Source organism: Anomalospiza imberbis, chromosome Z (genome assembly GCF_031753505.1).
Source record: "Anomalospiza imberbis isolate Cuckoo-Finch-1a 21T00152 chromosome Z, ASM3175350v1, whole genome shotgun sequence".
NCBI lineage: Eukaryota > Metazoa > Chordata > Aves > Passeriformes > Viduidae > Anomalospiza > Anomalospiza imberbis.
In genome coordinates this window covers 36687914-36703686 of record NC_089721.1, presented here as the reverse complement: position 1 = coordinate 36703686, position 15773 = coordinate 36687914, and positions in this window count along the sequence as shown.

Below are 15773 nucleotides of genomic sequence, written 5' to 3'. Positions count from 1 at the left end.
AGCTCGCTCAGAGGCTGCCTCAGCCCCAGCCGCCATCCTGTGCGTGGCTGCCTCAGCCCCGGCCGCCATCCTGTGCATGGTGGCAGCGCTGAGGGCTGTGGGAGGGACGCTCTTCTCCAGAACTGTTTCCCAACTTTTCCTTTCCCAGGAGGGCACTTGGAAATGTTTCTTCTGCCCTGACTTACCCTTATTCGGCCTTGTCAATACACAACTTGCTGTCTTACTCACTTTACGCTTAGAAGGTTCTAAGAAAATGAGAAACATACTGTGATTATGATGCCCCAAAAGTAGGCAAGAAAACAGTACTCCATAGTGTAGGGCCTATAGAGCAGGTATTTGGTTTAGTTGACAGCAGAGTGAGGGCAATAGGCCCACCACAAACTCACTTGTCCATTCCTTGCACAGCTTTTAAACTTTTTAACTTAATGTACACGTGATACTTTCCTAACCTTCATATTGCAACATCTTTTCAAATGACATGATTATGTAAGCCCTTGTAGCATACGTGCAGTTTCTTCACGAGGTGGTTGTCTGTGGGTGACAGCATGGTCAGAGAGAGAGAAACGACATTCGTTTCTCCCAGCAGTTTGTGAGACCTTTTAGGGAGTTGTAGAAAGGATGGTAACTTTGTTAGTATAAACAACCTGCAGGTGGAGTTTTTCTATTCTGTTTTCCTGTTCTTCTCAAGGACTGTTTGTGAGAAAGATGTTTTTGTTAATTAGCCAATCAAGTAGAATGTGTTGAACCTGTCTATAAAAGAGAGAGCATTTGTATTCAACTTTCTTCTTCTGCAATTCAGTCTCTAGTGAGCTTGTCTCACTCAGGACTTAATGGTGACAATTGTCAGCCTCTGGTGGTTGTTTAGGATGAAGTCTCACAAGGCTTCCTCGGGCTTGAATGTTTTTACCTCTGTTTCTGCACATGTTCTACAACATTGTCTGCACAAACAGCCAGTGGTTAATTAGCCTTTTGCAGTTAGCTTGTTCTGCTAAATTTGCTGATTTCTAGAAAGTGCTTCATTCCCATCCCCTGGTACAAAGTAGCTACTTCTTTCTGCACAGCTACAGCTTTCAGCATAGCTCAAGCACAATCTCATTGCCTCGGCGTCCAAAAGAAGGAAGGGAGGAGGGGGCAAATCAGTGAGGGTGACGGGTCATTATCTTGTTGCCCAGGTATCAATTATTAGATTAACTAAGGGGTATTCTCGTCCATCAGGTACGTGTGGGGACAGAGCCAACGCATGGATTTGGAGCCTTGGGGTGTTGGCACCAAAGTCCTGCTCTTGAGAGGGGTGCAGGGACACAGGGGCTGCCAGAGGACAATGATAGACAGGGGACATGAGGCCATAATGGGCCAAGCAAGATCCTGCACAGCATGGCAGCAAAGACATTTCCTCCCCGTGGCCTTGGCACTCCAGGGCACCCCAAAAAGGGCCGAGGAGTCCTATGTGTAACCAGGAGGGATGACTGACATCACTGTGGGTCCCAGCATTCCCCAAGTCCCTTGCTGGCCATTCAGTGCACACTGGGGCCTCTGGGCATGTGTGGAACATGGGGATGGGGTGCACAAAATTAAAGGGGGACCCCAAAGTGGAAGGAGTGGAAGCCAAAATCGCTGGGTGGAGACCCCCAAAACGGAGGTGTGATATCCAAAATGGAGGGAGGAACGCACAAAATTGGGGCAAGGCCCCAAAAACCCACATGAAGCTGTTCTCTCCCTCCATTGTTTACCAACAAGAACCATCTACCAACTCTAATTTCAGCAAATAATTCCAAGTGTTTTAGCTGAAACTCATTCTGAGCAAACTTTGTAGAAGTGATCACAGAATCACAGAATGTTCTGTGTTGGAAGGGATCCACCGAGTCCAGTTCTGAAGGGAATGGCTTGCTGGCAGGGCCAGCACCAAAGACGCCCACACCAACTTAAGGAAGAAGTGTCATTTACTGTAGGGCAAAGCAGCAAAGAAGTACAAAAGGATAAGCTAAGCAATGCACCTGATAATTACTACAAAAGATTGCCTGTAGGGATTCAGAAAGATACATCACCTGTTACCTTAACACTTGACCATTGTCCTGACACACACGTCAGCTGGGGATGCCCTGTCACACCAAGGGATTGGAGAAGCACTCCCAGTAACTGGGAATTCCCATGTGGTTCGCCCACCCTCAGGCGAGGCCGCCAACTTTGCGCCAAGTGAGAGGGCCCAGATTTTACACTGTTGAATAAACAAGCTACCATAACTTCTAGTGCGGTAACACCTGGTTTCCTGCTCCTCTTGGCCAGGGCTCAGGGAGGAACCAAGGGAGCTTGCTTTGAGCCTATACCTTCAAACAAAGCCAGATAGAGATGTGATAAATGAATATGATTTGTGCCAATAATTGTAACTGTATCGATATTTTAGAAAATATTTGTTAAAAAATAGTAGAGGAACGTGATATGTAATTAGCATCACAAAACAGCTGTTCCCAGATGTTCATAAGATCCAGGATGGAGTATTGAGATATTTTAGCACAAACGGCCTTGGGGAAGGACAAAGCTGAGAAAAACTCCAAGAGTGGAATCAACATTGAGACGAATGAAAGTCCAGGCAATTTCTTCTTAGGCAAGAATGGCCTTGAAGACAATTAATTTGACATAATTCCAGACAGAGAACCCAAAACTGGAACATAATGCTTACTTATATAACACCAAGCTCCATGTGCATGTGCAACCTGCCAGGTTATTCAGAGGACAGCCAGGAAGACCATCGGCCTTCATCCAAGAAGAGCCTCGAAGAGTCCAGAAGTCCCCCCAGCAACAACGGGAACAGGCGCTGTGTAATACATTGACGTAGATTACAAGAATCGAAACTGAGAGGAGATTTACAGGAACTATTGATGAATATCTATTAGCATACACTACAAAAGTTGTGCTTGGATCCTTTTGCCTTTTGTACGTGCGGCAGGGTGAGAGGTCCTCGCCGTACCCCGATCGATTTTGCTTATGCTTTTTCAGGGCACAAATTTCTATTTGTAAGTACTTCATTATATTTGATTTTATTTTTTTTTAATACCTCAATTAAAATTGCTGCTAAATTTTAAATCTTGCAGTTTATTAAACTGGACATATGGCACCACATTCACGACACCAGGAAGAGGCCTGCAGGGCCGGGCTGCCGCCTCCTGCAGCTACAAGGGTCCCCTGGCAGCCTGCCTGTGCCGAGGCTCAGGCTGCTCTGGGCTCTGCCGGGGCTCTGCTGCGGCTCCAGCCCGGGCAAGGCCGGGCCCGCTCTCACCTCACAGTCGCTGACAGCTCTGCACCGGAGGAGACCTTTCAGAGCACCCTCTCTGATCTTTCTGCTTTCTCAGCTGAGCAGGGCTCTCCTCCAGCCAAAGACATTGCACTTAGGGACACAAGTCCAAGTGGCAGGCGCCCAAATGCTCTCGGGTCACAGCTGAAGGCCTGCATCAGCACAGGGTGTTTGGACTGCCCCACTCCCCCTTTGGTTTTTCCTGCAAATGTCATTGCCCTTTCTGCCTCAAACAGAAGTACCACAGCAGGGCAAAAACAGACCAGTGGGCCGTATTCCAAAGGCAGCGTGGTCCGAAGAGGATGAATGAAGAAGAGCCTTCCCCACTTTCACACCGTGCCAAAGATTCCCTAAGTGTCACTTTGCACCTTTAAGAAACAACAGGCAATTCAGAAGGAAACCTTGAGGTTATTCACGGAGTGAGAAAGAAGGGAATCTTCAAGGTGAGTTGTGGTTTCAGAAACTTTATTCATTTCCAATGCTACTGTTCCCTGTCCTATTAGACAATCCTACCCTAACACTAACCCTAACCCTGACCTACAATCCTAGTCAAAGTAAATGGTAATGGTCCTGATGTGATTATCACATTCTTGTCTCCTTCCTCTTCTTCACTGAAACAAACAGTGGCAGCAGGCTGGACGCAGGCTCAGCAAATGTTACAAATGGATGCTGCCCAAAGGAAAAAAAAAATCAAGGAAAACCAATGAACCATGCGTGTCCAAGCTCAGCATTTCACAGGATTCCTCTGGCTCCTAGAAAGAGGCAGAAAGAGGACCAATGGGACCATCTGCACCCCATCTTTATGTGCAGGACCTTGCCATCACAGGCAAACCTGGCCCAGAATCCCACTCATCTGTTTATTCTGGTTTCTCCATCTTGCTGGGATTTTTGCCCTGACAGCGCTCTAGAAGTGGTGCTTTCTGTCCCTGGGGTTTCTTCCTTTCAGGAAACTCCAATGACTCACATAGGTCCCTGTCTTTGAAAGACAGGCACCATGCTCATTTCCACAGGGAGACAGAGCAGTGTCTACCTTTCCATGCCCTGCCCCTCCTGTGCTGGATGACACCTTCCTTCCCAGCAGGTGCCAGCCCAGTGGCGCTGGCTCCTGCAGTTCCCTCTGCCACACAACCTGGCAGTAAGCCTGGGCCAGTTCCCCTCTGCCTGAGCGTGCCAGGCAGCAGATGGGGCTGGGACAAGTCCCTCTCAGCTGTCCCTGTTTGTGTGCCAGAAAGCTCTAAGGGTGGGGTGGGGGGCACAAACCAGAGGCTCACTGTGAGCCCCTCACAGCCCCTCCTGCCCACAGCCAAATCTCTCCAGACTGCTCTGCCAGGACTGACATCCTTGGGTTCCTCCACCACCATTTCATCGCTCTGTACCCTGCATTGCTCTACTTCAATTCTTTTGCCATTAGAAAAAACAGAACACCCCACCAAATTACAAAACAGGGCGACAGAAACAGAGGACAGAGCGCCTCTCCTCTGAGGACAGGCTGAGAGACCTGGAGTTATTCAGCCTGGAGGAGAAGAGGCCCCAGGGAGACTTCATTGCTGAGTTCCAGTACTTCAAAGGGGATTCTCAGGAAGTAAGAGATACCTTTTTAACAGACTCAGTTGCAATAGGACATGGGATAATATTTATAATATATAATGGGGATTGAGTCAGATTAGGTCTAAGGAAGAACTTGTTTACATGGAGCATGGTGCCACACTGGCACAGGTTGTCCCAAGAGGTGGTAGGTGCCCCATCCCTGGGTAGGGATGGGGCAAACATTCCAGGTCAGGTGGAAAGGGGCTCTGAGCAACCTGACCTCTCCCTGCTCATTGCAGGATACTTGGACCAGATGACCTTCCCAGGGCCCTGCCCGCCCAGCCCAGTCCAGACTAGGATTCCTCACCATTTTCATTTGAACAGCACTAGGAGTGGAGGTCGGGAGGAAGAGGGCTCATCTGATGCCTTGGACTTCAGAGGAGGAGGAGCCCATCCCTCGGACACTGTTTCACCCGCAGCCCCTTAGCATTTTACCTGCAGGAGCTCCTTGGCAGACCAGCGCCGCGCCTCGTCTGTCTGCAGGCAGCAGCTCAGGAAGTCGCGCAGGCAAGGCGAGAATCGGTTGGGCTGCTGCAGCTTTGGTCTCCCTCTTGTGGCTATCAGGAGTTGAGGCTGGGGAAAAGGAAACACAAGGCTCCAGCTGTTTCTTTCCTTTCCCATCTGTAACTGCTCTCCCAGATCCCATTGTTTAAGCTCCATTCTGCAGGGCAGTTTCTGCCCTGGCAGAGACCCAGAGATTACTTTCTTTACCAAACAAAAACCCAAACCCTGATGCAGCCACAGCTTGTCCAGCATTCAGCATTCAGATCTTGCCTTAGCAGCTGATTTCATTGACTGACCTAGCTGGTGGGAACTACATCAGCAAAAGCATGTTTTGCTTCTCTGAGCATTCACACCAGCCTGACAGGCTATTTGGAAAGGGGAGTTTGTTCTATCCATACTATTTCCAAGGATTATTACATGAAAGGCATATTTGCAGTGCTTGTTGGTCCCTTTAGCACTGCTTCCATGAAACAAAAATCATCAGGTTTGTTTTTTTTTTTCCTCTTGAAAAAAATACAGATGCAGAATCCATCTAAAATAGACAGAAATAACAATGGAAGGAGGCATGGGAGTCTCCATGAAGATGCCCACCACAATAGGAACAGCTCTGTCCTGGTGGCACTGAAAAAGATGATGACAAAGAGACTTTGTTACTTTCATCTTCAACCCAGAGGAAAATTTCCTTCACTTTTCCCACACCCCCAGAGGTCACAAAGAGGGTTTTATCCTGTCTCTCTGCATCTGTGCTCAGCCACTGGACATGGTGGGGAGCTAGAGTCCTCACTGTCCTTAGAACTGTGCAAGCCAGGGATGGCCCTGCTCCTGTGGTAAAGGAACACAGCACCGGCGTCAACCGCCCACGTTGGATCCCAGCCCCGGGCACCTGGCTGCAAGCTCATCAACTTGTTAAAGTACCCAGAAACAGCCAGGAGTTTAGTGTACAATTCTAACTGCAGTCGGAGAAAAACACATCCTAAACTTACCCAGGGCACCCACACGCATGACTGAACAATGTACAGATGATTTGAAAGCCTGAAAGTTTTGAAGACCTGCAGGATTTGGAAAAGATGCTACAGTATGGAGGAAAATTGATGTGCTTTGGTTAATGAAGGGAAAAACAAGCAGAACTGCTTGGGCATTGCTCTGGTGGTTTTTTCTCCTTTTTCTTTTTCTTTTCCTTTTTTTTTTTTTCTTTTTATTTTCTCTTAATTTTCCTCTTCTTTTCCCTTTTTCTCTTACTTACTTTTCCCTCAGAGCAAATCTGCTTGGGGCTGCCAGGACTGAGCCTTGCAGGCAACACAGGGTCTGAGAGTACCTGGAGTACAGCCCAGGGAAACACTGCAACTGCAATCTTCTTCTGCACTAAGAAGGACAACTTCTGCCTCTCTTTAGCTGCCATCGCCGTGACATCAGCACTGCCGCCCTCTACCTGAGCAGAAAAATAATGAAAAACTTTCCTGAACAAACAGTCCCTTGCAAAGGTGGGCAAGGTCATTCTGATGACTCCTTTGGTCTCCAGGCCTCTAAATATACTGGACCTGTCTGTGCCACGGCTGCAGGAAGGACATTGACCTCCTGCCACAATTACAGGAACGGCCGAATGGCAGAATTACCCCAACATCTTCGGCAAACTCCTGGAAATTCTTGGCCATGGCTCTGCCTGGGTCAATCTCCATTGACTGTTATTACCAACCTTCTGAGTACACCAATAATCCCTGCCTCCCACAGCTTTTAGCAGGAAAATAGAGTGAAGCTGGCCTGATGTTCTGTGTTCACAACTGGGCCCCACTCTCTGGTCACCCTGGTGGGTTGAGTCCTCACCCAGCAGGGCCTGTGGTGGACAAGAGAGCAAAGCAGAAAAGTCAGAGATGCAGATGGGAAAGAAAAACCTCAAACTGACATTTGAAATAAGCACTCATTCAATAAGAAAATGGTTTACACACCCACAGCTCCACATTTGTGCAGGAGGGAAGAAGGGGAATAGGAGTGCAGAGAGCGGGAGGGATTGTGCACACCCAGCTCATCGTCAGGCTCGGAGCTTCATCTCGCGGCTGCTGGCCACCAGCAGCAGCCCCTGGCCAAGGAGGCTGGAGGCCACCACATCTCTCGGGGATCTGGAGCTCAGCGGGGCTCTCAGAGACATGGACACGCTTTCTGATGGCCTTTTACTTATTACTTTTTAATGGCACCCATCTTGCATTTCTCAGCATTGAATCTCTCTTAATGTCCACGTCGGAGTCACTGATGGACAAAGCTGCACATCTGGCAGGGCTGGACCTGGATGGACGTGGATGGTCTTGGTGGGAGGAGTTCAGGCATCACCCCAAAGCAGGCTCACCTGTAGATGTGCAGGACCAGGTGGAACATTTTGGAGAACAAATTGGAGCCTCTTATTCCCCAGAGATGCTCAGAGCATAACTACAAGACTAAGGAAAGGGATGAGCATCTGGTTAAACCCAAAGTAAAATCAGCTGCATGGGACCCTGGACAAGGAAGGCAAGAAAGCAGAAGATCATGTATTAGAAACACTCCTGCTCTTTAGAGCTATGCTTTTATCCTACAGGAGATAGATCTCTCAAGTCAGAGAGACAGTACTTTCTAACTTTCTAACAAAAAACTGATACCATTTGCTTACACCTTAGGAAAACTGCATCTTGAATTTCAGCAGTGGTCAGTGATGTTTAAGCTGCTTTTTTGCAGCTGAAAATCTGGCTGATGAGATCCAACCCAAAGGCATCTTCTCCCATACCAGCACCTGTGACACTGATGACAGCATGCAGGGCATGCTTTTTAGCAAGGAAAACAGCTCCTTTCCCCACATGCAGCAGGGAAATTGAAGTCGGGGTTAAATGTCTCTAAAATCCTTGGCTGCAACAGAGGTTTTATCCCCAAAAGCAACAGAGAATAACAGGGTTATTAAGTAAGACGTTTTGCTCTCAGCAGCAGGATTTAAGGCTAAAACCTCTCTAGCATTTTCTGCTTGGTGTAACAACCCCGAAATCTCCAACCTCTCTGTCCCAATTCTCCTCCTGTCTCTCATTTTGCACAGTCCATGCCTCAGAAGCTGATGAATGGAGAGTAAATTGCTGAATGTTTCAAAACCCCGCTTCATAGGATCAGTCCTAATTTGTCCAATTTATAACTACCGTGCTTTCATGACGACTTCTCTTCCCACCAGCTAACTGTCTCAGAACAAAAGAACCCATCATTATTCCTGCAGAATTCAGAGTGGTCTCTGGAAGAAAATGATTTTTTCTGACGTCTTCCTTCTGAAGGATATCCATGATAGTCAGGACATGTGATTGCTGAGCTCCAGAGTAATGGTGAGCTGCCACAAACAGATCTGCTGACTTCCAAATTCTCAGTAGCTGGGTCTTGCTGTGGAAACAAGATTTCACATATTTTGCATGCAACAGTGGCTGTGCAGTTGCTCTTTATTTTATTCTTCCTTATTTGCACCTTTGCTTAATGGTGGCATTTTTTATTTCTCTCCATGTATAGAAAACTTCCATAAGCTTCTAATTCTTCTTACTTATGAACCTGGGGCAATCTCCAGGACATTAGCAGGCAAATTACAAAAGGATTTAGAAAATGCAACGAATAGGAGCAGGCAAAAAGGAGCATGGTATGGCTGTGTTCTCTCGATGGCCAGCTGTGTGCTTATGTCTTCCCAAAGAGACTCTCCCAGGACCAGGTCAACATCCACAAATTAGTGAAACAGAAAATCAGGAGCCTAATTAATGGTCTCCCTGCTGATGGGGAAAACAGTCAAGACAAAGAAAGGCTGAGGAAAAGACGAACCAAAGGCCTGGTGTATGTGTTCTCAGGAGCTGTGATTGCAGTTTTGGCAGCTAAAAACTTAAAGTTTCAGCCCAGTCTTCTTGTTCCCTTTTCACCTGGACAAAAGGGCTTAAAAAGAAGAACTGGATTTCGAGTGTGTGTAGGAGAATCCAAACACAGGCACAATCAGCCAGTTTGTGAAAAGGAAGAAACTGACAGCTTTGAAGCACTCAGTTGGTTTCCTAGTTAGTTTCCGTGCTGTGATAAGCAGTTCCATGACTGAACAGCAGAATGTTGTTAACAAACTGAAGTCGGGGCTTTGTGGACATTTAAAACCATAATTTCTCCAGAAATTATGGAGAAGCTGAACACAATAATGGAGACAGTTCCACTGGGCCACAGCAAGTGCGCCGCTGATCTGGAGAAAGAGTACTCGTCTGGAGTGTGGATTGTGTGACAGACTGTCCAGTATGAAAAACAAAGCATCCTTGCAGAAGGCAATATTTGAATTTACAGGAAGGCTTCATGCAGTGCAGATGAAACACCAGTCACTGCACCTACAACTTGCAGAATTCAAATGGAATTTCAGTCAGATGAAAAAAAAGAAGCTGAGAAAGCCCAGAGCCTGCAAGAGCAATTAAATATGCTTCAGCAAAAATTCATCACACTGTGAGAGGTTGGAGTGTAAGAGAATTAAACAATGCATTACATTGGAAGCATCAGGCACGATCCCTTTGGAATGAATAGGAGCAACAGCTACAGGACTAAAAGGAAAAACCAGAATTGCACTCCAGTGAAGAAGGAGATAAAAGCTAAGTCTTCAATGAAACTCTAAAAGAAGACAGACAGCATGGCCATGCACTGGACCTGACAACTTCTCTTCATAAAAGGAAAGAGAAGACAACTGTGAGAAAGTCTGCATTTTATAACTCAATCTTTATTTCAGATATCCAAATTTAAACCTCACTTTTCTGTGACCGTGATTTGTCCATGGAGTTAGTTTGTTGTCTTACTCCCTATTTTATTTGTTTTACAATCACAACCTTGTGCACTAAATTCTCTTGGAATAATAAGGAAGAAATGAAACAACACACAATACAGCCTCCATCCCCGCTTATTTTGTTTGGCACAATATATTTAAAATAGGTACATGACACAGAATTAACAAAACCACGACTGAAAGCCATTTACAAAGATCAGGTCACAAAGGAGAAATGAAGTTTTGAGACTTATCCCAGAGAGTGTGGAATGTTGTGGAGTTTTTATCTCTTGCAATCAAAACCTTCAGTCTTGAATGATATATCCCAGGTATCCTGATGGATGTGTGCTGTAAGACAAAACCTGAAAGAAGCTCAGGATACCGTGGCTGGAGCCAGCAAAGAGTTAAACCATCTGCACACTAAGTGTGCAGACAGAGACTTTAACAGGAACTTTAAAATCGCAGCCACAGAAAGTACAGCAGTGCTTGGAGAAGGAGAGAGCTCTTTCCCAGGGAACTGTAGGTGGGTTTTATTCAGTTGTTGTTTGACACACATGCTCACACATGGGGCTCGAAATCTCTCGGCTTGAGAGGTTTCACGAGAACCTTTCCCTAGCCCTGACTCCCTCCTCATCGCGGGAGATGTGCTGCTGTGGCCCAGAGAGGCCCCTGCTTTGAATTCGGTCCACAGACATTCAAAACTTTCTGGCTGTTTGTTCCTCTCCATAACCTGGGCGCTGCCCTGAGGACACGCAGTCTCAGCCTGGCTCTGGTGTCAGTCGGTCTTTCACTTCCTGCAGTTATATTTTACCGTCAGGAGCCCTTAAGCCTTGCAAGATGTCTGGGAGGCCGGAGAGAGGGCGGGAGCCGCGCTCCGTTCCGGGAGCTGTGACGTCACTGTGCGCGTCCATGGCAGCCGCGGAATTCCCGCCTGGCTCCCCGCTGGTCCCAGCATTGGAATTCCTGCGGCGGTGCCGGCTCGTCATGCTGGAGGAGGAGCACCGGCGGGACAGCTCCAGAAATCCGCTGCAGACTTTCCAATGAGTTTCTGCAGCTTCACCGCGGATTTGTTACTCGCTCCGGGCTTTGCCAGTTCTAAGTTAGTGCCCCTTCAGATCACGGTTAGATTTATTCTTGAGCGGTCTCGGGGACCTTCAAATGTCGTGGAACCTTCAAATGTCGTCTTGCTCCACCCCCTGCCATGGGCAGAGACACCTTCCACTGTCCCAGGGTGCTGCTCCAAGCCCTGTCCAGCCTGATCTTGGACACTCCCAGGGATGGGGCAGCCACAGCTTCTCTGGGCACCCTGTGCCAGGGTCTCCCCACCCTCACCCTCAGTTTCTTCCTCATATCTAAATCAGTGGCCTATTCTGAAGAATCGGCATATATTCAGAAGTTTGCAAGAAGAAACTGACACAAGTTTTAAATGAGACATCAAACCTAATTCCCCAAGCAAAAGCTTCCTCTGCTGTTTTGTTTACTTACGGAACTCCAACAAGCTGCTCCGTGGCACTGGAATTTTTTTTTCCCCCTATGTGAAATAGCATGCTTTTTGAATTTATTCCTTTGTGTGCTAGTAAGCTGTTGATAGGTATTTTAACAGAGGAATAGTTCATGTTCAAAATCTTTAGCATTCCCAGGTGACACTCTTCAGAATTAGATTTTTCTTTTCCTCTATGTGACTTCAGAGTCATTGAAAGAAGTTTTAAAACTTCAGAATGATGTGGATGTGACAGAAAACATTTTGATATTTTGATTGTGTTTGAATGATTTGTTTTTTGATTGTTTTGATCTTAACTCTTGATAAGCGTTATGAAACTACAATTTTGTTTGCATTATGAGAGTTTGGTGTAGGTTGCAATAATAAAAAGAATGATGCTGTGAAAAATGATTTTCTTAGTTCTCAGGGCTACATCTTCATGCAAAAATTCTGTGCAATTTGTGAAAGACTTAGCAGCCTTTAACACAGCAAGTGTTCTGTTAGGCAGGCAACCTTGGATATTTTATCTACTTAAAAAATCGTTGTACCTTTGTTTATCTCCCTTAGAATTGTGTAGAATTGTTTGGAAGAGAAGCAGAGTTTGTAATCTGCTTAGGAGAACGTAGTTCAATCTACGCAACCATAACATTTTTTTATTGGTGTTCTGAAAACTCTGACGGTGGATATTCTGCTATATATATATTTATTTATTTCTCTACGATATTCAGGCTTAGAGGACTAGCAGTACAATTCTATTTTCTTAAGCCGATGCCAGATTGAAGTTGTGGTAATTGTTCACGTGGAATGGTAGTATGAGTGGTTAAAAGATCAGTATTTTAGTATGTTGACAAATAAAGTAAAGCATGTCTCTGCTAGTGGCCTTGATGGTTTTATGATATAGAAGAGGCTTATCTCTGAAGCTCATCAAGTAAAAGGATGTATGGCTAACTATGTTCTTAATTCTCTGCAGTTTATAGACGTAAAAAAACCGCAGTTTGGACACCATGAGTTCACCCCCTTCAGACAACATCACTTCCTGGGAAGCTGATTGGTGAGGTCCAGTTCTGGATTTTAAGTGTAGCAGTTTAATTCCTGCTTTTGTGGCTTATTTATTTTCTAGATGCCTGAAATGATGCAATTAGTGCTGAGCAGGAAGCAGATGTGGTGTGGTAGATGTGAGCTGTCATAGAGCCATCAGGAGGTAGAGATAGTTTCTGCCAGCACACAGGAGCACTGCCCAGGAGGCACAGGAGGGTTTTCCACATTTATTGAGGTGGTAGAGGTTGGCTGTAAGTCTTACCATGACCCCTGTGTTTTATAACTTTATAAGAGTTTGACACAAACTATTTGTCTCTCTTTTTTCTGTACAAAACTGCCTGTTATATGGGAACAGCAAAATTCCACAAATACAGACTTTGGTTAGAAAATCAGACTGCAGTCTGCTCCCTGAGCTGCAGAAGTTTTGCAAAATTACACTGCTAGGTAGTAAGTGAAAGAACATTTCTCTAAATTGCAAAATTATTCTGCATTTTCTGCCAGCTGTGGAACTGAAGGTAGTGAAAAGCTGCTTTTCTGCAATGGTCAGTGCTGACTGTAACCAACAGACTTGTGAACTGAACACTGAGAATTAAGGTTTTGAGCTACAAAATACCTTCTTGCAATGTAGAACTCAAGAGCTATTTCACCTGCTCATGTGCTTAATAGAAGATTCTTAAAGTCCTGCTAAAACGGTGTCTTATTAAAAGCTGTAGTTGGTAAAAAACATATTTTAGATCAATAGCAAGGGTTAATGAGCTACTAATATATGAAAATGGATGTAGAAAACATTCTCTGAATTTTGTTAGACTGCAAATTGTGCATACTTTGAAACCTTCCAGGGACTTTGTGTGGTTTTGTCTTTGACTGAATCTTCTGAGAGCTTTATGGCTGTAGCACTTCTAGCTGTTACATGAAGATGGAAGGAAAAATCTCCTAGAAGTGGTAGTAGTAGGAAGCTTTCATAAAGTCCTGCATTTGCTGGCCGTGCTGTGACAATTAAAGAAAGTATCACAGAAACAAAAATTCTTCGGGCTGGTTTCTATTTTATTTGAAAATGTGTAAGTAGACAACCAAAATGAAGTGGGTAACATAAGCAATAGTTCAACAGTGCTGGCACGGGCTGGCTGGGGATTTTTTCATTTGTTTTTGTTGGTTTGGGGCTTTTTTTTTTTTTTTTTTTTTTTTTTTTTTTTGTTCTATACTAAGAAAAAAATCAGGGTTTTCTGATATATGTTTTTAAGTTTCCATCAATTGTATTGTGACTTCAGAAGTGGTGCATGAGCTATTTCAAAAGGTGTCTAATGCTTTTTTTTGCCAGTACTTAGTATTATGTTCTCTGTTTTAATGCTCTAATACACATTTTTCATTTCCATAGCATCCTTAATTTACTAATGCTTGTGGTGTCATATCGTTTGTGCATGGTATAGATTTGTTTTTTTTATTCTCCCCCACAGTGCTCCCACAGATTCAGTTAAGCAGAATAGTTAATTGCATAGTTAGTTTCTCCTATGAGTAAGTTTTTATGTGTCTTTCCCTTATGATTTTTTGTTGGTGGATATTTCGTAGGAGAGCTGAAAGAAACAGATTTCTTTAATTCTCACTGCCATACAAACCAATGTAATTTAATTAAAGCCTTAAAGGTTTTTACAAAGAATGGTTATTCTCTTGCTTTCATTCTGTGTGGTCTCCATGAAAATAATGGTAAATCTCACCAAGTTAAAAGAAGGCAAATGATTCTCCTGCTGCCTACAGACCAAATAAATGGTCCCTTTCCATCACCCGTGTTTCTTGGACCAAGTCTTCCCCAGTTTTCAGTTTGGGTTTCCTTTTTCCCCCTTGGTGCTGCCTGGCTTTTATCTATTTTCAGCTGAGATTGGCAGTTCGTTCATCATCTCCATATAAAATTACTTGCCCTTATTTCTTCTGTGTTTTCCCCAGAAAGGGAGGAAAAACAGTCACTCAAAGCTATGACATGATGGGCACAAACAATATTTTCTTCAGCTTATAGATGCTCTGGATGTTCAGGTTCCACTTATTTCCAAATCTTCTTATTGCAGTACCTGAGTTGCATTTAAAAAAGTGATTTTAATTGTTGTTGATCTCTTGCTCTTTGAGTCATGTTGCTTGCTCTGAGTATGGCTCTGGTAGTAAGTACTGAAAACCAATAATGAGCTTGTGGTTTTCTTGCAGTGCATGCAGGTTTTAATGATTATTATCTCCTACATTTATTAAATACATCAAATATATTAAGAAGATGGCACCTTGTGGAACAATTTCTGATTACGTATAGATGTTCTGATCTGACAGATGAAGTCTGTCTTCTTTTTAAATGGGAACACACTTAGTATTTGTTCAATTATAAAATATTTATGGTCGGCAGCTAAAAAAATGAAACTTCACTCTTTAATAGTAGTAATGTCTTTAAAGACAAGATTTAATCTAAGTTACCGATCCCCTTGTTGATGGCACTTGTGTCTCTTTGGCCAGTCAAAAAAAACAAAACGTGTGAAAACATATGTCATTGGGTAATTTTTGGTCATGAAAAACGTTAATTGTGCCTAGACACAAATCTATAGATAAAGTGGTCACTTTTTATTTAGAAAGAGCTATTAATTAAATGCCAGTACAGTGTTATTTCTGTACAAAATACTTCATGTAGACAAAGGTAAAGTATTTTAGTATTTCTATTTCTGTATTATAGGATACCAGTTTAGTGCTTAATTTAATCATGTTTCTTTTATCAGTGTATTTCACATCAATTGCCCATAAACTCTTGCACTTTTGTCTGGAGAAAATAATTATTGCAGTCTTACATACTTAAAATAATGTCAAAATGAACATATCAAATAATGTAAACACTGATTTTCAAGAACTGAAATAACTTAAAACTTATATCTTTTCCAGTTTGAAGTTATAATAATTTCACTTAAAATTACTCAACTGGTTAATGAATACTTTTTTATATATATACTTATTTATATGTATATATACATATTTGTGTGAGTGTGTATATATGCAATTTTATATATTCTTTGTATGCATTTTTCACTTTACGTATAGAAACTTGGTTTGGACTCTTATTGTTATTGTTTGCGGTGCTTGAGGGCTGATTTCGT